Source organism: Pipistrellus hanaki, assembly GCF_964339955.1.
Source record: "Pipistrellus hanaki genome assembly, chromosome: 4".
Lineage (NCBI taxonomy): Eukaryota > Metazoa > Chordata > Mammalia > Chiroptera > Vespertilionidae > Pipistrellus > Pipistrellus hanaki.
The window spans coordinates 64,826,915-64,854,060 of NC_140506.1; the positions used below are offsets into that span (position 1 = coordinate 64,826,915).

The 27,146-nt window shown below is 39.5% G+C and overlaps 1 protein-coding gene across 1 annotated transcript in view; it reads left to right on the forward strand.

The window, feature by feature from the left end:
• LOC311620805 (zinc finger protein 474-like) overlaps nt 1-27,146 on the forward strand; it is a gene marked incomplete at its 3' end in the record, with an annotated part of 97,057 nt that overhangs the window by 38,420 nt on the left and 31,491 nt on the right. The window contains exon 4 of the mRNA XM_084880475.1: nt 6,045-6,238. The remainder of the gene's footprint in view (nt 1-6,044; nt 6,239-27,146) is intronic.

Here is a 27,146-nt window from a genome sequence, read left to right on the forward strand (position 1 = left end):
CCTTGGCATTACTGACATTTCAGCAAGATAATTCTTTGCTGGGCAGGGCTGAGTTGTGCATTGTAGGAAGTTCAGCAGCACCCCAGGCCTCTATTCCCACCCACTGGATGACAGTAACATTCCCTCCACCTCACATGTGACAACCAGAAATAACTCTAGGCAGGGAGCTATCATCTCTGGTTGAGAACTACTGATTCAGAGGGCGATTTTCCTATCAAGTTTCATTTGGTTCAAACAGAGTCAGACTAGGGTGGGTGTCTGGAAAATCTTGTCTTCTGCTGGTTTCCCTTACCATGTGCACTCTGTCTAGCTTCATCCCGCAGCTCCCTGGGATGACGGGGAAATAGCATCTACAAGAGTCAGCCTGAGGCTTCTTGCAGAGTTCAGGGATGGCCTCTTTAAGGCAAACGAACTTGGTCTTGCTGATATTGATCAATGCCTTGGTAAAGCTTTCACAAGTTATTTCCCTAGCCATGTTTGATCTCAGCGAAAACTCGTAGGAAATCAGGGAGACAGAAAACTTCATCCTACAATAACAAAGAGAGAACTCAATAGGAAACTGCCAGCAGGACTAGAGTAATCTCTCTTCTTCCTTTCCAGGCCTCAGAATACAGGGCTGCTTTCTAACCAGGGCCATCTCTCTCTCCCCACTCCCTCAGGGTGGTGACCATCAGCCTCTACACAAGGAACTGAAGGCTGGGACTGTGGGTTTGAATGCTTTAGTTCTTGGATAGATTATATTTCTATTCAGCAGGTCTTGAAGTCAGCGTGAAGAATTTGTACTTTTTATTCGATGGGTATTTAAGAGAGGAGAGGATTTCTCATGGGTGTGAGGTTGACAGTATAAAATCCATAAAAATTATTGTGGGTGATGGAACCTGGAAAAACTTGTATGAGTTGATTGAAATGACACTAATGATGTTCTTAGAAGATGCTTCAAGTGAGAGAAAAGAATAGAATCCAGATGATAGGCTAGAGAGGCTTAAACAAATGAGGGAAGCTGTGAGGAGGATGGATGCAGTGACAGACCACTCTTTACCAAGAAGAGGGTGGGTGCCTAGAGCAAATGCAGATTAAGTTTTTAAGGCAGAACACCTGAGACTGAATGAAGATTGAGAGGAAGAAGCCAGTAGAATTAAAGGTGCCAGGGAGGAGGGACTTACCAGGGAGCAAAGTACCAGAGAAGAAACATCCCTCCCTGTGAGATCTGTGGAAAAATGAGACTAAGAGGGAATTCCTTATAACTTACTGTTTTCAATTAAGAGTTGAAATGCTTTTCATAAAATGCACATGAAAAGGTAAATATTAGACTATTACCGGCCATGAACCACTTAATTTAAACCAGCTTTGAAAATCTGCGGGCAATAAACGAGTGACCAAGTATTTATTAAACATTTATTGTTCACATGCCACAAGGAGTTGGACTTCTGCCAGTTCTCTAAACAGAAAGGCAGAATTATTTCAAAATGTCTATATTACACTTAGTAGAAAACTTTGAGTATTAATCTGGCCCTCACATCTTGTAAGTTTTAGTTATCGTCAACCAGCCTGGTCAGTATTACTATCACTTTTAACAAAGTGTGTACCCAGCTTAGCAGCAAATATTTACTGAGCACCTACTATGTACAAGGACTGTGCTTGCTTTGGTTTAGTGGGTGTTGAACGAGAAGTGGGACAGCAGGACGGAGAGCTGTGCGTGGACAGTTTGGCAAGCCAGAACGTGTGATGCGTTGTCTAGACTCAACAGATACTTAAAATCTCAGGCCCTTGAAACAGGAGGTTTTATAGCACAGTATAGACAAAATATTTTGTTATCCATAGAGTGTGATATAGAATACTGAAGAAATACCCCCTGTGCATAGGAAGGGGGATCAAAAGAAAGAAATCCTTCTATTTGCCCTTGCAATGTTTGCATTTATACCAAAGATAAAGCAAGAGAGTGTTTTGAAAAAAAAAATGTTTGGAGTTTGAGTTTAAATCTGTGGCACATATATAAATAACAATGTCCTCTGCTTAGGTGCCTCGTCAATTTTAAAAAGTTAGGCCAGTACTGCCTTTCTGTCTGAAGACAGTTGGCTGGACTAGAGGCTATTTTAAAGTATACTTCAGCTCCAAAAGTTCCATTTTTATGATAAAAACCACTCAAGTGCATAGAAAATAAGATACATTTATTGCTCCTCTCAAACCAATGCATTTATTTCTTGAATACAGTTAAGGAAGGATTTGCTGTGTCTTTTTGTTTTGACAATTTAGGAAGGGTTTCCATGGTTTCTGTGGTCTCGTGGTCATTTTTTCTGTATGTCAGTTTGACCATCAGATTATCTAAGGCCAACGTTGTCAGCTCTTTGGCTGTATATCTGTTAGGCCAACATTCCCACAGCGGCAGTAAAAACTGGCTTTGGAGGTGACATAATTTTAGATAATACATTGGTTTGTGGCCCACCAAAGGGACATAATACATAAGCTAATATAAGATATATCTGTGTTATTAAAAGTTTATGGTTGGGGGTATTAGAAAAAAAATGTATATTTATACACAATTGGAAAGGGAAGCAATAATGAAGAAAAGGTTGAGAAACACCCTCCTGAAGGGAGTCCTCAGGGATTTAAAATGTTTTGGTCAGGACTCTGATGCATCAAATGTACTTTTTTGTTTAGTTTAGTTTTAAAAATCTGTATTTAAAGTGCATCTTCCCCTTTTGTTTCTAACCTTCCACAGGACACATTTTGCAATGTTCAATGTAGTATATTAAACTCAATCTGTGCCTGGACTCTCCTTGTGACAAAAGGCATGTCTTAACAATAAGTCTCCTCCTTGTGTGGCAATCGGACAGCAAGGGGTCAGTGGAGGCCGTGGAAGGGGCGTCGCCGGGCACCAGAAAGGCATACATTTCTAACCCAGATTTAACTCTGCAATTGGGGCAAGTCATTGAAAACCTCTCCTCCTAATTTTCTCATCCATAAAATAAGGGTACTGAGGCGTCTCCTTGTAGGGTTGCTCAAGGACCTGAGATAACGGGCGTCAGGTGGCTGGCACTCGCTGTGTCTGAGCTAAGTGGTAAGGCCAAGTAAACAACTGGGTAGAAGGGAACAAGAAGCCCAGTGGACCTATTTTCCCAAACTTCACAAACATCCTGTTTGAGTTCCTGCTGCTGCTGTTAAAAAAAAAAGAAAGAAGAAAAAAGAAAAATTCTTGCACACATAGTCCCTGCCCAGTTTAAATAAACTTATCAGTAGTTTTCGGAGTAAGAGTTGGGCTTTGCATCAATGAAGAGACAGACAACAGGACCGTCAGTGATATTGGCAGGGAGCAGCATTCTTTTCTGCTACATAAAAACCATGATTTATTCCTTTAATGAAAAAGTCAGGGAGATGTGCAGGCACAACAGCTGTGGTTTTACGAAGGGGAAATGAGCCAGAATTCCTTGTGGCGGGGCTGTTGCCACAAGGGGTCAGATCTGGATTACGGGTGAGGCTGGCATCATCCCACAGTGACACAAACATGACCGGACATCAAATAGCATGAAACAACTCGCAGTTGTTTTAGATGAGAGAAGCCCGAGCAATGCCACCCCAGACCAGCTTTGTGTAAGTGAGGGCTTCAGCGTCTTTGATCTGAGGTTGAGTGAAGTGTCTGGAGTGGGAACAGAAGAAGGAACACAGTTATCTTGAAGCTCTCGCTGGTTGCTGGTTGACCACTGGGCAGATGTGAGCAGTTTGGCTGTCACCAAGAATCAAGGGCTTTCCCCCGCCATGTTATAAATAGGGGTGGGTAAATATTTTGGATTCATCAGCCTCCAAGTATTTTTCAGACGTTTTGGGTTCAACCAAACAGAATACATCGTGCTGAGCACATTCTCTCTTGATTTTTAAGGAAAAAAAAATTTTTTTAGGGACTGTGTATGATTTATGGGAAATGAAATCCATATGTTTCTGCTTCATTTACACTTAAATCATCAAAAGGTTGTGCTGTAAGAGCTATTTAATGTCCAAGATGCCTTTTGAATTTGATTTTTTTAAAAAAATAAACCACTTAAAAGTGTTGGCCCCATTAAAAGGCAGAGAAAAAGGCAGAGAAAAAAGGGAAGGAGGTGGGGGGGGGGAGGAGGGAGACAGAGAGAGAGAGAGAGAGAGAGGGGGGGAGGGAGAGAGAGAGAGAGAGAGAGAGAGAGAGAGAGAGAGAGAGAGAGAGAGAGAGAGAGCCCAGTTAGAGAGGGGCAGGCACCCAGGAAGGTCTGTTTTGTCAGGATGAAATAAATTTGAACACCAGGGAGTTCCATTTAAGATGAAACTACAAACCTATGAATTTCAAATGAGCCCAAATTACAGAGAAAACAAAGGCTCCCCTGCAGCCAGTTTCAGAAGCAGCCCCTGAGACTGCAGGAAGGCAGCTGGCGGCCTGGCAACCCCCACAGCCTGCGAAGACACCTTTACTACCCAGCCAGCACATGTGCCCGCCGCTCCAGGGGCTGTTGTCCAGCATCCCAGAGCAGTCCAGTGGAAGGACTCTCTGACCTATTTCAGCATGGAAATACCTGCGCTCCCTGTGTTTTCCCGGGGTTGTCCTGTTCTAGGCCAGCAGTTCCTATCTGTTCTGCCATCTGACCCAAATAGCCAGCCGCTGGCCTGGATAATGTGTGTGCATTTGGGATAGTGTTTATTTATTAGGTAATTTGTTTAGAGAAGTATCTCTTTTAGCTCACAATCAGGCTGAGAAAGCATACTAAAGAAATACATTGCCAGGGACCTACAAGTTGGTAAAAAGCCAAATATAAAACTAAGTTTTCTTACCCCTTCTGAACAGATAGCCACTCTTACAGCAGCTCTTAGGTCATTGTAGACATGCATCAGCATTTATATATGGCATATTATGAAATGTTTCAAAAGAGGGATTCAAACTGGAACTAGTATAATTGAGATATCTGTAAAGCTCTGTAGAGGATGTGTCTATCCGTGGTTTGAACATTACAGAGTGTTAGGATGTGGAACTTCATTATCCAACAGGGATTTTAGAGTGTGGTCTGAAATCACTTCAACAGCTTACAGTTCTATGAATCACCTGTATCCCAATTCATTTATCTGGGGATGAGGTATAGTTTTGGAATCTTCAAGGTTACAGTTCTTTCCCTCCCCAACTCCTAACTCTAAGAAACATTCAATAAGATGTTTTAATCTCATCATCCAGCAAATTACTACTGTTAACATTTTGGTAACATGTTCTTTGAGTTTAGATCACACACATAGCACACACACACACACACACACACACACACACACACCACACACCACACACACACACACACACACACACACACACACACAGAGAGAGAGAGAGAGAGAGAGAGAGAGAGAGAGAGAGAGAGAGAGAGAGAGAATTAATTACATCATACTGTTTATTATGTTTTGTAACTTCTCTTTTTAGAAATATACAGTACTGTGGACTTTTTGCCATGGAAATGGACTGTTTTTTCTCTTTGTGAGCTTTAATGCTTGGAGAGTATTTCATTCACCACAATCAGCGTAATGTCTCAGAGTATTTTTAAATATGAAGTTCAAAAAATTACTTCAGATACATTTTAAAAAGTTACCTATTTTTTAAAAAAAATGTTTGCTATCTTAGGGCACATTAGAAAATAAACTAACCATAGCTTCTACATCTTGCATTTTCTTGCATTTTAGACCAAAGCACAGGCATCCGCTGGGAGTCATGGAGAATATCCATCTCCCTCTTTTAGAAGAGGCCCAGCTCTCCTAAATAGATGAACTTTTTTGAAGACTCTGGAAAAGATCAATAAGACATTTAGTAATGTTTGCTTCTTTTTCTTCCTTAGAAAAGAAAAAGTTGTTTTCACGCCAAGACGATCCTTGTGACTTCAGTTCACCAGACTCTCTTTGTTTGATGCTTAGTCCACTGGGAAGTTCGTGGAGTCCATTCAAAGAAAGCTGAGGCCATTTTGCTCTCTATTTCTGAGTTTCTTCACCCCTTGTTTTGGATTTTTCCAATTTGTTACTAGAGAACTCAGTCCTGTCCCTTTTGTTGACAGGTTGCCAGGATACATCCAGGCGACAAAGGATAGGGTTCCTGTTCCTGCAGCCTCACATGCTACAGGGACTCCTGCGAGAGGGCATGTGAACCAGGGAGCTCCCAGCTATTCTGCTTTCCTTTTTACCAGCAACCCACCATAAAACCAAAACAGAAAGACAAAGAACAAATGTTACAAGCCGAGGTTCTCAGAAGGTATGCTGTTTCTCTATTGTCTAGCCATTCTCAAATCTTACCTTTGCTCTAATAGGGGATACTTATTTTAGATAACCTTGATCTCTTCCACTTCTTTCTCACCAAGATATAGTAAGAAATATTTCAAGTATTACTAAACAAAATAGCAAATATTTTATTTCATTGCATGATGCTGGCAATATGGTTAAATGTTCTACTAGATAAAAAAATGAAATTTATTTTGAAGGGATGATTTTTAAAATATTTTTTCAAATTAAAGTAGATAAAATATGTATTGACTATTAATCTAAGATTATATGTTTATTAGCCAAATTATTGTTGAAAGAAAAGAGTGATAAAGTCTATAGTTACTCAATTGACATGGTGGATCTTTTAAATTAATTGAGATAAAATTTACATGGTTTGAAATTGATCTGATTTTAGGAACTTAAATTCAAGTTCCTAAAATCCATGCGTTTGATCAATATATACACAATGTAACCTATCACCTTAATCAAAATATAGGACATTTCTATTACCCAGAAAGTTTCCTCACATCCCTTCCAGTCAATCATCCCTCCATAACAACCATTGTTCCTATTTCTATATATAACTAGAGAATAATTTGGCTGTTAATGAACTTTATGTAAATAGCATAATCTATACTAATAAAAGCGTGATATGCTAATTAGTAAGAACGACCTTCCAGATGTCATTCCGGAGTCCTTCTGGACAAAGCCACAGTGGCAGAGGCTGAGGCAGAGGCAGTTAGGGGTGAACAGGTTAGAAGAGGAGCAGTTAGGAGCCATCAGGCCAGTAGGGGAGCAGTTAGGGGCGATCAGGCAGGCAGGCAAGTGAATGGTTAAGAGCCAGTGGTCCCAGATTGTGAGAGGGATGTCCAAGGTGTCCCAGATTGGAGAGGGTGCAGGCCGGGCAGAGGGAGTCCCCCCCATGCATGAATTTTGTGCCTGGGCCTATATATTCACCAGTCCCTCTCTGTTTATAATCTTTCATGTTACTGTGTACATCAATAGTTCAGTTTTTTTAGAGATGAGTGTTATTGCATTACAGCATTTTTCTACATTTGTTTGTATATTCTATTGATTGGTATTTGGTGTGTTTCCAGTTTGGGTCTCCTATAACTAAAGCTGCTATAAATATCCTTGTACAAATCTTTTGGTGGACATATGTTTTCATTTATCTTGGGTTTAGACCTTGGGTTGAAATTGATGGATGACAAGGCAGGTGTATGTTTAACTTTATAATGGGTATGAAATTATATGTTACTATAGTTTCGTTTGTATTTCCCTGGTGACTAATGAAGTTGAGCATTTTTACATGAGCCACTGGAGATTTGTCTGTCTCTTTTATTAAGTTTCTGTTCACATTTTTGACTATTTATATTTTCTCTTTTTATGTCAACTTTACTGATGTCACATACAATAAAATGCGCCCATTTTAAGTACACAATTTGATGAGTTTTGACAAATGATTATATTTAAGTAACCACCAACAATATCAGTGCAAGAACATGTCCAATAACCTGTGTAGTCCATTCCTTACTCACCCATCTACCCACCAAGCAATCATGGATCTTTCTGTTATCTACCTTTTCAGCTCTGCTTGTTTTATTGGTTTCATATGTGAAATAATTCAATATATATTCTTTTGTATCTGATTTCTTTAATTCAGCCTAATATTTTTGAGAAGGGTCCATGTCATTGTGTATATAAGTTTTGTTTTGTTCATTTTTATTGTGGATTAATATTCTATTGCATGAATATGTCATCACTTGTTTATTCACTTACCTGTTGATGTATACTTAGGTTGTTTCCAGTTTTTCACTAAGAGTAAAAGCTAATATAAACATTTGTATATGTCTTTTGTGAACTTATATTTTCACTTTTCTCACTTAATTATTTATGGATAGAATACCTATGTTGTCAGGTAGGTATAGATTTAACTTTTGAGAAACTGACAAGCATTTCTCCAGAGTAGTTGTAATATTCATACCCCCAACAGGCATGTATGGGAGTCCTAGTTTTTTCATATCCTCACTAATACTTGGGATTAGCAATCTTTTTAATTTTAGCCATTCTAGTGTATATAGATATCTGTGGTTTTAATTTGCATTTTCTAATGACTAACAAATAATGTTGAATTTTAATTCATGAGTTTATTGACTATTCATACACTTTCTATTGTGAGTAACCTATTCAAAGCTTTTTCCCCTTAAAAATAAACTAGGTTGCTTGCTATATGAGTATATATATAATATATATGATATAAATCCTGCCTTTTAATTCTTAGTGGTATATTTTAAAGAGCATAAGTTTCTAATTTATATGTAGGAAATTTTAAAATTCTTTTTCTTTTAAGTTTAGTGATTTTCATAGTTTACCTAAGAAGACTTTACAAATATTAAGATCATAAAGATATTCTCTTATGCTTTCTTCTGGAAGCTTTGTAGTTTTTATATTTATATATTTTTATATAGCTTTTATGTTTAGTTCTAGGATCCATGTTGAGTCAATATTTGTGTGTGGTGAAAGTAGAGGGTTGATATTAATTTTTCCTTATATATCCAGTTGTTTTGCCATCATTTTCAAAAAAGATTTTCCTCTCTCTATTGAATTTTTTGGCATCTTTTTCAAAAATAAACTGACCACATATGTGACTTGACCATATATTTCTGGACTCTATTCTGTTACATGAATCTTTTTATCTATCTTTATTGGCATTATTAAAATTTTAAAAGCCAGCTTATCTTGGCTTATAAGTAGTGAAACAAGTATTAAAAACAAATAGACTGCTTCCATGACTGCTTCCCAGTGGAACCATGCACAAGAGTGTGAATAAGGGTGGGCAAGTTCTTTTGTTGCTGTTTATTTCTTTGTTAGTCCTTACCCAAGGATATTTTTTCCATTGATTTTTAGAGAGAGTGGAAGGGCGGGGGTAATACATGGAGAGAGAAACATCAATGTGAGAGAAACACACTGATTGGTTGCCCCCCTACAGGGACTGGGGACTGAGGCTGCAACCGAGGTACGTGCTCTTGACCAGAGTCGAACCTGCAACCCTTTAGTCTGTGGGCTGATGCTCTATCCACGGAGCCAACTGGCGAGGGTTGGGCAGTTTTTTCTTGCACTTTGTCCATATTTTCCTCTAGGCCATACAGTAGTTTCTCTCCTCCATAGAGGATACATTCAAAGTATCCCCTGCCTACATTGGATGCCTGAAATCAAGAATGGTACCAAACCATATATCTATATACTATGTTTTTTCCTTTACATGCATAACTATGATAAACTTTAATTTATAGATTAGTCATAATAAGATATTAATCACAGTAAGAGAGCAACAATAATAACTAATAATAAAAAGAGCAATTATAACAATATACTGCAATAAAAGTTATGTGAATATGGTCTCACTCTCAAAATATGTCATAGTACTCATTTTTTCACTTAAAGGAAGCATTTTATGGCTTCTCTTTTGGCATATCTGAGTTGCCAGCATCAATACTCTTGCACTTTTGGGCATTAAGTAAAATAAGGGTTACGTGGACACAAGCACTGTGATACCACAATAGTAGAGTGGATAACCCAGACAGCTACTAAATGACTAATGGGTAGGAAGTGGAAACAGCATAGATATTCTGGACAAAGGCATGAATCACATCTGGGACGGGACATAGAGGAATGATGTGAGAACGCTGCTTGCAGTGGCACATATTTAAAACTTATGAAATATTTATTTCTGGAATTTTCCATTTCATATTTCCAGAACACAACTAATGGCGGTAACAGAAACCACAGAAAGTAAAACTTCAGATAAGGGGAGACTACTGTAATTTGATTTTAAGTGATTCTATACTCAGCAAAAACCAGAAATATAAAGTGATAAATTTATTCAAGAACGATGATTCCAGAAAAAGAAATATATTTTTTAAACCCATTTATATAGAACTGGAGGCTTGGTGCACAAAATTCATGCACAGGTAGGGTGAGGCCTGGCCGGCAATCAGCAGGGCAATCGGGGGCCTTCATTGGCACCCACCTTGGCAGGCCGCCTGCTCGCCAGCCCCGCCCCCGCCCCCTGTCACCCCTGCCTCTTGGTCACCTCCCTCTGGGGGGCGACCTGTGGGGCGAACAGGGAGCCCCCGGTGGCACCTGTCTTGGTTGGCCTAGGGCCTACAGTCTGGGGGAAACTGTTGCATTGAGCATCGGCTCCCTGATGGTCAGTGGGCATCATAGTGACTGGTCATTCTACCAATTGTTCCACCGTTCAGTCGATTTGCATATTAGGCCTTTATTATATAGGATATGACTTAAACTTAATTTTGTTTCATTCATTCATTCATTCATTCATTCATACATTCATTCATTTACTGAGTGTCTGCTATATGCAGACAGACATTGTTCTAGACAAGGAAGGAAAAAAAGAAAAAAATTTTTGGCTCATAATTTCTGCAAGAAAACATTATTTATTATCTCTATTTTATTGCCTATTTAACAATGTGTTTTTCACAATTACAGATAAAAAAAACACACCTATGCCTGGTAAAAATAAGAATCTGATTAAATGCTTCAAGCATTACTATGAATTGAGAGAAAATTATTAATATTCAAATGTTTACTACAGAGAAACACTTCCTTAGGCTTTTCAAGTTTGCTATCACTATCACAAAATATCCACTTTTTTTGAGCCCAAGAATGTAAAGTATTATTTGTTTCCATTGTATTTTTCAGTTTGCTTTAGAATATATACATATATATATATATATATATATATATATATGTTTGTAAATTGTACCTTATTGGGGATTTTTTTTCTTCTCTGTGTACATATCATTTAAATGAATGTTTAGTATTACTATTTTTAAAAAAATTTCCCCAAAGTCTCTGGTGATTGAAACATTTTTAGGAATATGTCCATTCATAAATGGTAAAGAATGTGAACAATTCCAAAACAACTTTCCTGAGGGAGCAATGGTGATTCCTGTGGAGTCTTAAAAACAGAAGCATTTAAAAAATACCATAGCATACACGTATGTCAACGGCATCCACTGTGCTGGGAGCAGCAGGGTGGGAAATGTAAACAAGTTGTCAATAGTCTAAGAGTGATGACAAAGTGTAAGTAGAATGACTAGAGTGTACTATGCAGACAAGCGTTTTTTTGAGAGAAGACTAACAGGAGGCTGATAGAATTTTATGTAAGCAAAACTTGGTAGGATTCTGTTCGCATTGAGTGCTATTTTGCAAATTCACATTTATTAATAATTAATGTTTTGTTATCCGATAAAGTGGGGAGTCCTTATCTCTGCTGGGTGCTGAGGTTGGAGGTTTTACGATATCTTGAGAAAAAGAATTTTCTGTGACTCACATGGTAGAATGAGGGATTTTTTTTGTTTTAACATGGGATTACATTCCTGTGTTTTCAACATTTCATTTCCCTTTGTCCAGTCATAGAAACAATATAGCTGGGGTTTCAGTAATGCTAAAATCAAAGCTAGTGTCCACAGTCTCCTTGCCATGTTGGAGACAGGTCTAGTTCATCATCAGGCTGGTTGTAGTCCAATAGTCCATTGTGTACAAATGCAGGAGAGGAGTGTGCCCCAAGCAACAAGAGTCCCCAAATCCCTCAAAGCACAAGAGTGTAAATTGCTTTGTTCAGGGGATTAAATATTCCAAATATCTTCAGGCTTGCATTCTGACCTCAGAATTATTTCTGGCCAATCATTTCTGTCCTCAGGTGTGATTGACAGCAAACACCTTTGTTAGTCCCCTTTACTGGGCATGTGTCTGTCTTCCCTTTTTTGAACCCCTAGGGGAATGTAAACTTATAGCTTCCTGGCGAATGACATAACTATAAGACCTTATAGTTTTCTCCTTTCCTGTGGAGTCTTAAAAACAGAAGCATTTTTTCCGTTTTCTCCTTTCCTGTTATTAATTACTAGTTAATTACAATGGTATCAGTTTCACTGTTAAAATAAAAGGGAGTATCATTTATATGCTCATTCAGGAGTTGGGAAACTTTTCCTATAAATACTCAAATAGTAAATAATTTAGGCCTTTGAGGCCATATACTCTTCAGTTGTAGGGCAAAAGCAGTCAAAGACGAATACATAAATGAATGTGTTTCAATGAAACCTTATTTACAAAAAGAGACAGCTGGCCACATTTAGCCAGCAAGCTGTAGTTTGTTGATCCTCGTTCTAATCTTCAAGAAGTTCTGATGAAATATTTTCCAAAACCATACATTAACAGTTGAAGGCATGTGGACTCGAGACTTCCTTTGAGCGTCTGGTACTTCCAAAGAGAATTAAGCTTTGCAAGTCATCTGCACATGGTCAAGAGAGGCAATATACAGTATGAATAAGCTCTGCTCCAGAAAACCAAGGTCTCTGCTTCTGCTTTAGCTTTCTGCCTAACCACACATCACCCAGACTAGCATGGGTCTACCCACTCATACAGCCATCTCTGGTGTGCCCGTTCCCAGAGGGTGGGGCACTGAGTCCAGGAGGGGAGCTCTGTGACACCAATGCTGGTTGCTCGGGGCTTGATAAGAAATCTTTGCCACGCGGGACAGGGCTTGAACCAATACATAGTCCTTAACTGGATTCTCATTTATCTTGGGTTCTGTAGTCACACTTCCAAAGCTAGAATAGTAATCCCTTGAATTAATATTGTAAGGGTTGAACAAGAACTAGAACAAATATCACAAAATTAGCTGTTAACCCTCCCTTTTCAAAAGACCTTATATGTTCTTTCCCTCTATTTAAATAATATGCTTGATTTTTTGTTTAACAGTTTAATATAAAATCAAGCTAATTTCAGCTCATTTGAGGCTCAGTACATTTTTTTATCACCTAGAATGTGCTTAGCACTGGGCTAGGTGCTGCATAGATAACTATGGAGACAGTAAACATGCCTCAGTGTCTTGGAGTTTACATTCAAATGGAGGAGACCAATACTACATGTGTAAACAAACAAGACAAAAACATTCAGTAGGTGCTGTGAAGAAAATGAATAGTCACACCCAGCCAGTGTGGCTCAGTGGCTGAGCATTGACCCATGAACCAAGAGGTCACTGGTTCAATTCCAGGTCAGGACACATGCCGGGGTTGTGGGCTCGGATCCCCAGTAGGTGATGTGTATTTAGGAGGCAGCTGGTCAATGATATGACTCTATCATTAATATTCCTATCTCTTTATCCCTCTCCCTTCCTCTCTTTCAGAAATCAATAAAAACAGAAAGAAAAAGAACACAGTCACTGAACCTAACTGTGATGATTGGTGGTAGCAGTGGTACATGTGTGCATGTATGTGTGTATATATGTACATATGTGTCTGTGTGCATGATGTTTATCTACTTGTGCAATTATATGCTTGCATGTTTTCATGTGTGCATGTGTGTCAATGAACATGTGTTTGTGCATGTGCATGCATGTGTGTATTTAAGAAAGAGAGAGAGAGAAATTATTTGAGAAAGAATAGGTAGGAAGGGCCTCTTTGAGTTGATGATATTTAAATAGAGGCCTGGAGGACGAAATGAGAAGGCTATGCAAAGAACGAGAGTAAGAGTGTAGGCAGTGGTAAGAGCATGTATGGAGCCCCTTTCCATTCCCTCCCCTCACCCACCCCAGAGTGAGTGTGAACTTGGCTTCTTTGAGGAACTGAAATGTGAACCTGAGAAAGCAGGAAGCAGACAGAGGGAGTCAAGGGGAGACCAAGGCAGAGGCTTAAGGAGGCCCCAGGTCACAGAGGGCCATCATGGCCAGGAGTTTGGATTTGTTTTGAGAGTAGTGGGACAACCATGGAATACTTAGTCAGGGCAGGTTTAGGATTTGTTTTGTAATTTAAGTAGTTGAGTATGACTGCTCTGAAAAAAGATGGATTAGAGGTGGTAGAGATGGGAGTGGTTGGTCATCACTGTGACTAAAATAGCATAAGAATGGCAAGGCAAGGCCATTCACCTGCCTTTCAGTAAACCTAGGAGTGCAGGCAAAATATCTGGAAGGGTTCACTGGCCATGTCAGTGACATGTCTAAGTGTGAACTGGTATAGTATCACAGAGATTATACAGTATCAAAGGAGTAGAATGAAAAGAGGAGTGCAAGAATATAGGAAAGGAGATGCATTAAGATGCAAAAGGCAGAAAGAAAATATGAGAAAGTGAGCAGAAAGTATAAAAAAATGACTAAAACAGGATATTTATTTTTCTGCCAAATAATTATAAGCAAACATATAGGGGGGAAAGATGCTTAGTCCTTCTTAGCATGTCTACCAATCCCTTTTACCTTTTCTCCTGCTCTCTCCTTCCCCCCCTCCCCGCCCCCCAACTCTCCCTCTCCATGCAAGCCCATAATGAGATCAAGAACCTAGTTGGAGAGCTGGGAAAAGGAAAACATCCTCATGATCATCTCAGCCTGGCTCACCTCCAGGATGACTTCTCCCAGTCAAAGATATGGCCAGAGTTTATTTTTAATTAAAATTACTGTGAAATGAACAAAGAACAAAATGAGAAGTAGTGAGGATTGGAGATAAAAGAAACAAGCAATTGGAGGAAGACTCAGAATTCAATTTTCAGTGAGATTTATAGCCAGCAGTTGTCCTTATTAGTACCATCTGAGCTGGTTATAATCCAGCATGTCATTGCCAAGTGAGTGTTCGATGGACCAGCATCCTGGCATGGATTCATTGCTAAGTGAAGATTGTGACAATGACTCTCAACATGTTCTCTTGACCTAGAAGGAATACAGAGAGCGATGTATAGAGGGGTCAGTGTGTGTGTGCACATGCATATGTGTATGTATTTGTGTGTGAGCGATTGGAAACAGAGTGTTAAAAGAAGTAATAATAAATATAACTAATAAAATTCCAGCCTCTTGCTAAGCAACTGTACATATTCACCTTTAATTTGTGAAAAACTATGTTGTTATAGCTCATTCTAAAATCAGGAATGTGTAATAAGAAATTAGCATTTACATTATTTACTTGAATCAGTTTCCTCTCAAAAATACCAAATGATCATGCAACATTCAAATAGATAGATCTTGGATTGCTTTACCTGCTCAGTTCCAAGTGAACTGTCTTTATACATGAAACACATGACAATTCAATCCATAAAAATTAAAACCACACTTTCCTTTTCAGTTAGCCTATTTCCTATGTTAAGTGCATCAAGTGAAGTTTAATTACTTTAACTATTGGGTTATTTATGGGTGATAAAAAGTTTCCAAATAAAGTTTTCAACAGAAGCTCTCAGGAAATGTTCATTACTAAGTAGCACAGGAATACTGTTCAAAAAAACACAATCCATTGCTTTCCTAAATAAAACAAGTCCTGTTGTGATTCACCAACAACTTAATAATCTTTAAATGTAACTGAATCTTTTTCAATGTTATTGTTGTTACTGGAATGTAGCAGTTAATCAAAAAGGATCAAGATTTGTCACCTAAAATTGTACCATTCTTCCCTATGATATTTATAGGACAGACCCATTTTGAAATAGATTACTTAATGTCTTGAGATATTTTGGGCCCATTCTGTATAAGTTTTCATGTAATCATCTACATTAATAAAAGTGACGCCCACCTTTGTGACGCCCACCAGCCACTCAGAGTGAGTATGCAAATTAACCCAACAAATTAACCCAACACAGGCACCAAGTGGCAGGGGACAGGGTGAGCTGCTGGAGGTGGCTGGGTGGGAAGGCCTTTGGGCAGCGTGGGAAGGCAGAAAGATGGCTCTGGTCCAGAGAAAAGGCAGTGCTGGCAGCCAGAGGAAGGAAGGCCCATTCTTACATGAATCTTCATGCATCGGGCCTCTAGTGGTATTATAATATTCTGGTATTTGAAAAATGAGAAAATTAGAAAAACTATGAATAAATAAATGAAAACCAGATCACAATATGTCAGTGGAAGCCTGAGAAGACAACCGTGAAGAAAGAATGGCAAATTAAAAAAAGCAAAGCACTTGAAGAATGTCCAAAGTCCGCTGAAAGCAAATGAGGACTCATTAAGCACATTTTATCCACACCTTCCCACTCTGGCATTCATGATAATGAAAATAGTTCTCAAGACAGAGAAGAAGGAAAAACATTTATAGTCAGCTTGGGAGTTCTTTGCCATATTTGTCTTTTAGCAGAGTAGCCTTTGTAGATGGCACTTCTGGGCTTGAGAGGGCAGGAAAGGTGAAGGAGGAGAATGAAAGGAAGAGGGGATGCTCATGATGACTATTGTTGGTACCCCATGCCCTGAGACTGATGGAACCCTCAGAGCTGGGCTACCCATAAACCATCACTCAAAACCCACACAAGAAAAGAGCTCTACTAGACCCTAGGATTGGTCCACTCATTCTGTACGAAGATGGGATAATGCCATCATTGAAATAATGCCATAGTAGCAGTGTAGTAATTGCATCTATGAGGGAAATGCCAAGAACATCACTGAAGCATTGATACTGTTGAGACTCTGATTGATTTTTTTTTCAAAAAATGACTTTTTACTTTGATTAAAAAAAAAATAGGTCTCTATTTCTTTAAGTGACCGGAGTAGGATGATCTTTATTTGCAGTAACAGAACTCTAACAGATGCATAATTGAGGTAAACATATTGTAATAATTAGCTTGTTCACTCATGGGTAGGAGAATTAGGTTATTTGGAAATACTTCCAATGAATAATGTGGTGGTGGTGATGGGAATGCAAAAATTGTGTCACAAAGTATCTGTTTTGGGCTTCACTGCCAGAGGCAGTATTCTGGACCTAATGGATTAATAAATAAATCTAGTTCTGGGCAGGCTTTCTTAACTGGATGCAATGTTATTCGACAGTGGGACATTTATTATAAGGATACATGTGCATGGAAACTCAAGGGAATCTCACAACGAGGCCTCAGGGCACACAAGCACTACATGTTCCAGGGGAGTTTCTAGCCAAAGAGTTGAGTAGACTCTGTTTTCTGTTTCAGACACCAACATAATTAATAGGTAATTTTTCTCTAGAATTTTCAGAATTCTAGAGAAAAGTCAAAGGAGCTTCTCAATGATATTCTTTTTATTTCTGCTGAATAGAGTGTTAATCAGGTCTCAACCCCATTAGCTTTTCAGCCCCAGGCTCATCAGGTCTCTTTCTTGCAGAACTAGAGACCTAGTAGCCCTGCTTCCCTTTTAGGAGAAGTGGAGAAAGAGGCCTGTCCACAGCCAAGCTCCGCAAACCTGACCTGGTCACTGTTTTTCCACCTGTGAGGTGACCTGCTTCCTCTTTTATACCTGATAGGATTGACAGTGATAATGCCTGAATATAATCTTTCATTTCTTATTTGGGACATTGTGACAAAGATTTCTTCTGTTTTCTAACAGGAATATCAGAATGAACCAGGAGCACAGATATTCTCTAGACATAGGGAAAGTTATGAAGACTAAAGAACACCACATGTCTTTTGTACCCAACTAGCAGTGGCAGCCTCATGGACTTCCATCTGAGTGTCCCACTAGCCTGTTGCCAGGCTCTCCTCTGTTTCACCCACAGTCACTTCTTCTCCTTCTAGTCTGTCTTCTTCTTATGCATAATTTATTTCCCACTATATATATATATATTACAGAGATGGATACAGGATACTTTATTTTTATTTTTTTATTTTTTTAAATATATATTTTTTATTGATTTTTCACAGAGAGGAAGAGAGAGGGATAGAGAGTTAGAAACATCGATGAGAGAGAATCATCGATCAGCTGCCTCTTGTACACCCCCCACTGGGGATGTGCCCGCAACCAAGGTACATGCCCTTGCCCGGAATCGGACCCAGGACCTTTCAGTCCGCAGGCCGATACTCTATCCACTGAGCCAAACCGGTCCCAGCTTGCCACGATATTTCATGCTGCTGCTCAACTTCACAACCCTTTCTCAGTGTCCTCTCCTTTTAGCAGCCACTGCTAACAATTATCCTTCCCAAGAGAGGAATATAATTGGGCCAGTTCATCCTTTCATGTCAGGACATATCAGAGACTGCTGGGGAGTCTATGGGTTGGCAGCCTTTTGTCCATCCAATGCCCAGCTCTGTTCCAATCAGCTCAGATTAGGGATGGGGAATTAAGTAACATGTTTTGTGCTGATTAGATTTGATCATTTTTAGATATTTTTTCTCATATTTCTCATAACTTTTAAGTATTTTTTTCTTTTCTTTTTTTTCTTTCTTTTCTTTCTTCTTTTTTTTTTTTTTTTTTTTTTTTTAGGATTGCATGTTAGAATGTTGTTGTTGTTTAAAATAAAATGTGACTTGAGTTAGTTGAATGAAAACTTTGGGATTCCTGAGAATATTTTAGCAAATGAGAATTATTTCAAAATTCTAGTCTCTAACATCATTTCCAGTTGTTTATGAAACTATGGGAGTGTAAAGCCATATATTACAATTATTACATTGTACGTATTACCTACCACAGAGTGTGCTAAAGCATGTTTTCTTTCTTTTAATCCTTAAAATAAACCTGTAAGATAAGTATTATCATCCCATAAACATAAAATGAAACCAAGGCACAGGAAAGTTATGCTATATCACAAGATTTCACAACCAAGAGGGACTTTGAAGTTAGGGTTTGAACTTGGTCTGAGTTTACAGGAGGGGTATGCTTAATTCCTCACTATAAGCCACTTTTTCTGCTTTTCTTAGCAAATAAGACCTTATCATAGTTTGCTTGAACTTGTACTTTCCCCCCAGATTTGGTAGTATCAAAACTAAAATCTGAACAACCTGATCCATGCTACACAGAAAGGGGAATGGGAATTGGTTTAGTATACAAAGAGAAGATGCTATTGGAAATACATTTTTTCATTCTTTATGCTTTATCCAAATGAAGCAAATTTCTACAGCAGAAATTCACTTTCTGGTCCAGAAGTATTTGTCAAGATTTTTAATCAAAATATTTAGACATATGTCAGCTACTAGTAATGTAAGATGGGACATGGAGGCAACTGTTTGTACCAACATTAAACAGAATTTCAGAATTGGAAGAAACATACAAGTCTGGCTCTGTATAATACACATAGTCTCATGAAGTTAGGTACAAATTTCATTTTGTGAATCAGAGTGATCTGGTTTTCTACTAAAAGTTTGCTTTTAGAGGAAATTCTACAATGGATCCTTTTTAGGGAACTTAGGGAACTAGAGCACTTCTTTTGTGTAGTCATTAAATGTTAAATGTTGATATTCTCCAGATTTCATTACTCAAGATCTTTTTTCAATTATATGTGTGTTATAAGAAAAATCCATAAGGATTCCTCATTTCCTGTAGGGTAATCAAAATTCCTGAGATTAGCTATAATGCTCTTCATACTAGTAATTTGTTTCCAATTTACCTTCCCAGTTACTTATATCAATTATTCACCATTTCTTCTCTCTCATTCAACCACATTCAACTAACCACACACACACACACACACACACACACACACACAAACACACACACACTCAAGTATGCATACACCACTCAAATCTATCTACAAACTAATTTGTACAGTCACACCTACACACTCACATACCCATATACTCTTACTATCTTCTGTGTTTTATCCATATACACTGTTTTCCATTTACAATCTCACCAACAGTGCAGAAGGTTCCATTTTCTCCACATTCTTGACAATACTTATTGTTTGTTGATTTACTGATGATAGCCATTCTGATAGGTCTGAGGTGATAATCTTGTGGTTTTAATTTGCATTTCCCTGATGATTGGTGATGTTAAGCATCTTTTCATATATCTGTTGATCATCTGTATGTCCCCTTGGGAGAAATGCCTATTTAGGTCTTTTGCTGATGTTTTAACTTGATTTCTTTATATGTTTTGGGTGTTAACCATTTATTGGATGTATCCTTGGCATACATCTTCTCCCATTCAGTAGGTTGTACTTTCATTTTTTTGATGGTTTCCTTTGCTGTCTAAAACTTTGTAGTTTGACATAGTCCCGTTTGTTTATTTTTTTTCTTTTGTTTCCCTTGCTCAAGGAGCTATATCAGAAAAAGATATTGCTAAGAGCTGTGTGAAAGAGTTTACTACAAAAGCAAGTAATTATTACTGCATCCAACAACTTGGATAACTCTCCAAGAAATTATGCTAAGAGGAAAAAGCCAGTCCCAAAAGCTTACATACTATATAATTCCATTTACATAACATTTAAAAAAATCTTTATTGTTATAAGTATTACATATGTCCCCTTTCCCCCCCATTGACCCCTTCTAGCCCACCCCACCTTATTGTCTGTATCCATAGGTTATGGCTCTATGGATACAAGTTCTTTGGTTTAACACCTCCCACCTACCCACCCTCCCACATCATTTTGAAATTTAATAATTTAGAAGTGGGGAACAGACTAGTGATTTCTGGGAGTAAGAGATGGGGACATGGAGACTGCAGTGGGAAAAGGAGATGGGTATAAAATGACAAAACAGGAGATGCTTGTGATGTTGGAACTGTTCATTATCTTGACTATAGTGGTGGGCATGTCCACAAGTGACAGAAATGTATAGAGCTTATATATTCACACTCATGAGTATAGGTAAAAGTGGGTTATATCAATATCAATATTCTGGTTGAGATATTATACTATAATTTTCAAAATGATACCTTTGGGGAAAAGTTGGCAAGTGTACAAGGGATCTCTATTATTTCTTTGAACTGCATGTGAATCTATAATTATTTCAATAAAAATTGCAATTAAAATACAATTATAATGTCATCATCAGACCTAAAAATTAAGATTAATTATTAATATCTGGGTATCAAGATCCATTTTAAAGGATCATGCTGTGATAAAACCAGAAGAGGAAAAATGCACCTATGAAAATGTAAACATCTGCAATTAGATCCAAATAGTCAATTGCACCAGTGCAGACTAAGGGAGACCTGGCTCAGCAACAGACTGTATGACCTCCACTGAGATCTGGAGACATAGTGATAGGCAGAACAACCATTCACCAAAGCTTTAAGCAACACACTCAGAGACTCAATTACTGAGTAGGTCTTTATATATATTATTGATTTCACAGAGGGAGAGATAGAAATATATCTATATATATAAAAAGGTAGTGACTGTAATGACCAAAGGTTCAACCAAACACTGGAAGTCAGTCCTGCAGTCAGTGCTGGATTGCCGTGGTGACCCAGCACTGACCGCTGCTGCTGCAGGTGCAGTGACCTAGCACTGACTGCTGAGGGGGCTGCAGATGAGGCCTGGAGAGAGAAGCAGGGTCTGATCCATAGCCTCTGTGGCAGCTGTTGATCAGCCCCTGACTCTCTTTTTCTCCAGGCCTGGCCAGCAGCAAACCTCTTTTTCTCTCCAGGTCTATGCAGGGGCTGGTGATCAGGATTAGAGATAGGCCCGGAGATGCTGACTGGCATAAAAACCAACTAATCAGAACCTAATCTGGGTGAACTGCGAAGGCAGGACCTAAGGTGGGGGCTGAAGAGGGGTTTTAAGGCAGTTGGAGGCAAAATCAGGCTTGCAGGGGAGGGCCATTGGTGGTGAGATCAGGCCTGCAGGGGAGGGCAATTGGGGGTGAGATCAGGACAACAGGGGAGGGCAGTTGGGGGTAATCAAGCAGGCAAGCAGAGGCAGTTAGGGGTGATGAGGCAGGCAGGCAGGTGAGCTAGCAGTCACAGATTTCAAGGGGAATGTCTGGCAGTTGGACATCCCTCCAGGGGTCCCTGATTGGAGAGGGTGCAGGCTGGGCTGAGGGAACCTCTTCCCCACTCTTGTGCACGAATTTTGTGCACTAGGCCACTTTTATATAATAAAAGCCTAAGCGATTGTTAAGGTAGAATGACCAGAATGACCGGTTGCTATGATGTGCACTGACCATCAGAGGGTAGACACCTAACACAGGAGCTGCCTCCTGGTGGTCAGTGCACTCTGACAGGGGGAGCTCTGCTCAGCCAGAAGCCTGGCTCACGGCTGGCGAGAGTTGTGGCAGCAGTACTAAAAAGCAGCAGCAGCAGCAGCAGCAGCAGCAGCACTAAGTAGCAGCAACCCAAGCAGTAAGGAGCAGCAAGCAGGCAGGCAGTAAGGAGTGAGGGGTGCAGGCTGGGCTGAGGGACCTCCCCCCAAGTACACAAATTTCATGTACCAAGCCTCTAGTTAATGATAAGAGAGAATCATTGACTGGCTGTCTCCTACACTGCATACCCCTAACCAGGGCTCAAACCAAGACTTCCTGGTTCATAGATCAATGCTCAAACACTGAGCCATGCCAACCAGGCTACTGAATAGGTCTTTCTTTGACAGGTAGCACACAGGCAGGAAAACAGCAAGGGATGTCCCATGTTTGGGGTGACTACTTTATGTTAATGCAATAATTTTTCCTTTGACCCCCTTATACCTAGAGAATTCTAAATATGACTCAATTATGGACAAAATATTCAGTCTCTCCCCTGTATTAAATGAAGCCTATTTCTTCTTTCTAGTCAACATCACTAATATTATGCTATTTGTATAGTATATTCCAAATTTCATTTTTCTTTGCTTATTTAGTGCATATGAGATGACTAACCAGTAATGACCATGAACTATTGATGCCATTTAGTGGGGTTATACAGAAAGTGACTTGGTGTGGCTTGTTGGGGATCCTTTTTATTCTAAAACTCTGTAAGGGAGGAAACAAATTATCTACCCTTTTTGGCTCAGCGACTGGACTTGTGAAATCAACTGAGGAAAGATAGATTAACAAGAGAAAAAGCTAACTAGTTTTATTAACATGGGCATTGTGCATACATATGGGAGGACTCAGTAATGAGCAACACAAAGGGTGGTAAGAATTTGGGGTTTAAGTAGCACCTCAACAAAGAACCATAAATTTGTGGAGAAGTGACAAGACAAAGAAAAAGGCATTTAGGCTTTTAAGGGCAGCAAACTGGGAAGGTGAGTATACTAAGGCAGAACTTAGAGAAGACAAAGGCTATTGAGTATTGCTGTTACACAGGTTCTTCTCAGTGCCTGACTGTGGACGGTAAAGAATCTAGAGTTGTCTCCTGGTGAGTTCTGCCTTTCCTGGTTTGGGAAAGGGAGACACCTTGACAAATGTTTGTCCTGCTGTTAGGCAAATAGAGGGAGGGCAGAGAGCTTTCCTGTGTCTGTTTTTTCTCAATTGCCTTCAGCTCAAAGTAATCCTGATGCCAAAGTGGCATGTTCTGGTACCCTACACTTCCAAATAGGAAATGACTCTACGAAATGGAAATGTCTTCTCAGCTCCGAATCCAAGCTGGAAGTGACTCTTTCCACTTAGGAAGGCTTTAACTGTCCACCTCCAGTTAGAGAAGACTGGGGGCAGTCCTGAGGAAACTGCTGAAAGGAGAGAAGGAAAATGTTGCCGTGCATACAGCACACTCATTAACAAGAAATGTGGCTTCTTAGCCAGGAACGGGGTATATTCAAGTCAAGTTTCTGAAGAAACTGGTCAATAAAGGCTCTACCTGATGCAAATACGCAAATGCAGCAGCAAAGAACACAGTCAGAGAGGAAAAGGGAGAACATACCTGAAGTGTGGGCAGCAAAGATGCGTAGACTACACGGAAAGAATGCAGAATCTGGGGGGATTATTTCCTTAGTCACATTGGGTGAGGGTTCCCAGCAGAGCTAGAGATACTGGACCCCACTATACAATGTTAGGTGAACATTCATGCTTTTGTTGCTATAGTATAGAGGGAACTGTAATTCTCATTCTAGAGGGCTGACGGGGGCATCTCAGCAAGGCCGCTGGGATGGAGTGCCCCCTCCCTCGCAACCCAATGGAATCTAGAGCCGGGTGACTGGGAGGTGACTATTAAGATTCTGGGCACAGCATGGCAGACTAGCCGAGCAACACTTTGGCAGAGGGCTGTATTCACAACACTGTTCCCTTTCTCTGGTGTGCGTTCCCTTTCTAGCGCTGCTGTAGCAAGATACCATAGCCTGGCGATACCTTGATTTTAACCTCGAGGGAATCCATGGTGGACTTCCGACATATAAAATTACAAGTTAAAGATGGGCCCATCACTTCTTATTTGGCTTTCTCCAGAATTCAATGGAGTTAAAATATAAGCCCACATTGTTAGAGGTAAGCTAGTTGGCAGTGCCTTCTCCCTTCAGAGCGAATAAGCAGTAGAGTCAGCCACAGGCTGCCACACCTCTCCAATGGCACCTTGTCCTTCTGGACTTGGAATGGAGACCCAGATAATGGAAACAATGAAGCAAATTGAAGGGGAACATGGAGATGGAATAAAAGCCCATTGAAAACACAAGAAAGAGGGGGGAAAATGAGCAACACAGAGTTAACTTTAAATTGAATTCTTCTAATCAAATATTCCAATCTTTCTGATCCTAGTATAACTTCAAAAAACACAGGTATCTTCTTTTTTTGTTCACTAAAGGAAAGCAGAACGAAGCCACTGATACTCTCACTGACTTCCTTGCTATTTGAGAGTTATTTGGTGTAGGGTGGAAGGAGGCATTCAGAAAATTTTAAACCACAAAGGACTATGAGGTTTGCAAATAAGGAGCCATTCCCACCCTTCATGTTTGGCTTGGGCAGTGGGGACTGGAGAATTAATGGGCTCCACCAGGAGTCTCCTTTCAGTGGTTTTCTCCGGCATGGATGCTTTTTCCCATGGAAGACTCCTGAGCAATGAAAGGTGGTAGTATGGAGCATTCTGAGCCATCAGAGAGGTTAAACCATCTGGTCTGTGAAAGAGGGCCTTGTGCATGAGATTTAGACATGTCAAATGGAATGACAATAGATGTTTGATGACATATATATAAAGGGGGATGAGAGAGGCGGGGAGAACAGCCATAAAAAGCCCCTGTTTAGAAACAGCCTTCAGCTTGTACACGAACCTTCACGTCTCCAGAGTCAGCACCAGGGGAGTCATGCTGAGCGTATCAGAAAACAGAGGCACATTCATAACACACAGCAGAAAGCCAGCCTGCCTCATGGGCTCACCCTGTTTTTGACTCTCTTCCCGGGAACTTGCCTCAGAAACAGCTTCGGGTGGAGAAAGCGTTATTAACAAAGGGTGTTGATGTCTGTAATGAACTGTAATGACGATCCGTTTAAGTGCTAGCCAGGCTCTGGGAGGCACCGGCCTCCTGGAGGTGGAGAGTGCTAAGGTACAATTTTGAGGCTGTTGTGGGGTGAGCGGGCGATGTGGTTAATAAAAGGTTCCTCCAGGATACAGCGAAGCCCATCTCCCGGGTGCCAAGTATCCTGGCCAAGACGCTCCCTTCAAAGGCAGCTGTATTCTTCATTGTTTATTTCCACCTGGACGCACTCGCCCGATGACTCCACTCCCGATACTATCACTCTGCGGCTTGGAAGTCCACGCCAAAGACACTGCACTGAGTTAGCACTCCGAGACAATAAATCACGAGCGTGAAGACATGGGAGCTTGGAGCAAGCAGTATCACATGATGGGGGCTAGTAAACACACATCTATTTGCAATTTTTTAAAAATTTAATACTATAACAAGGTTATCTGTAGTTTTTCTCCACTATTTTTTTTTCTTCATCATAATGCCTCAATTTTAGACAGTTGGTAGATAGCAGATATCCTATTCTAGGTTGAGAAGGAACTATTGTGCTCTTCTTAACACATTTGCAATTTGAACTTATTTATCAGTGGTACCAACAATGGTCAGTTTGGAAAAAGAAAAAAACGCACCAAATTCTGTAATTCCTACAAGAAAGCATAATTCTCTTATGAAATATTTATAGCCCAATTCTTGGAAAGTCAGCAATATATTGTTAATAGCCTAGTTATGGTTCTTTTTATTGACAGATCCTTTCTGTAGACAAATCCAACATTCTTCATCTGGAGACTCACTTAATGGTAAATCAAGGACCATTGTCTTAACCAGAAGAGTTGTTCTTATTATATTAACGCATAGCTAAATAATTATGGGAATGTCTCCAATAAGTTCAGATAATCTCCAAAACACATTTCTTGCCTGTTGGTTTTTCTTTTCTTTTCATTTTTATTTTTTCCTCACCGTCTCTCCTGTGGCTGATCTAAACATTGGCTGCTTATTTTTTTTTTCCACTCTGAAATTAGATGCATCACTTCCTATGACCCTCCAATAATGTATGAAAATTCCTTCTCAGGACACTGGTTCCTTCTTTTCCCCTTAAGTACCTCCCTCCCTTCTAGAATTAAGTATTTCAGCCTCATTATACTTTATTAGGAAGTTTCCTTTCTGAATTTTTACCAATATATAGTTCATTCTTTTAGTAACTATCCTCCATAGAAAAGACTTCAACTATATTGAGGACAAGTGCTCCTTAAAGTTATTTTCTAATATTGAATTGAGGGGAAAAATTGGGGAAAGGGACATTTTAAAGCAAATATTACAAATGGTTACAAACTCATATGTCTTTGAGAATCAAGCATGAACTATAAAGTAATGGATCAATGGGCTGATGAAAAACTTTGGAAGAGTGAAGTCTGGCTGCTTGACCTATAGGCACAGTCCTTACTCAGTATCAGCTTATGTTGGATGTTGCCACATTGGAATGTGGGCTTTGGATGGCCAGACTTTCCACTTTTTCAAAAGAAACCAAAAATCTAGATTTTGTATGACATCTCCCAATTTTAATATAATGGAAGTTAATCCAAACATTTTAAGCTTCATGCAGGCCAAAAAGAACTTGGCTGTGGGCCAGATTTGGCCTATGAACCACTGCTTTAAAGTCTTGAGAAAGAGTTATTTGGAATAGAGCGCTGTTACTGGAATAGAACTATCCAAAATATCAGAAAATATGATATGTAGACTTGTTTATTGTACAATGGCCAGACTCCCTCTGACTATTCTTTGAATTTCTATACATTACAGGCCTCTACCATGATGATTCAGATGCTTTCGGTAACCAGTTCTCTACCACGCCAAATGTCTGTGTTACAATTA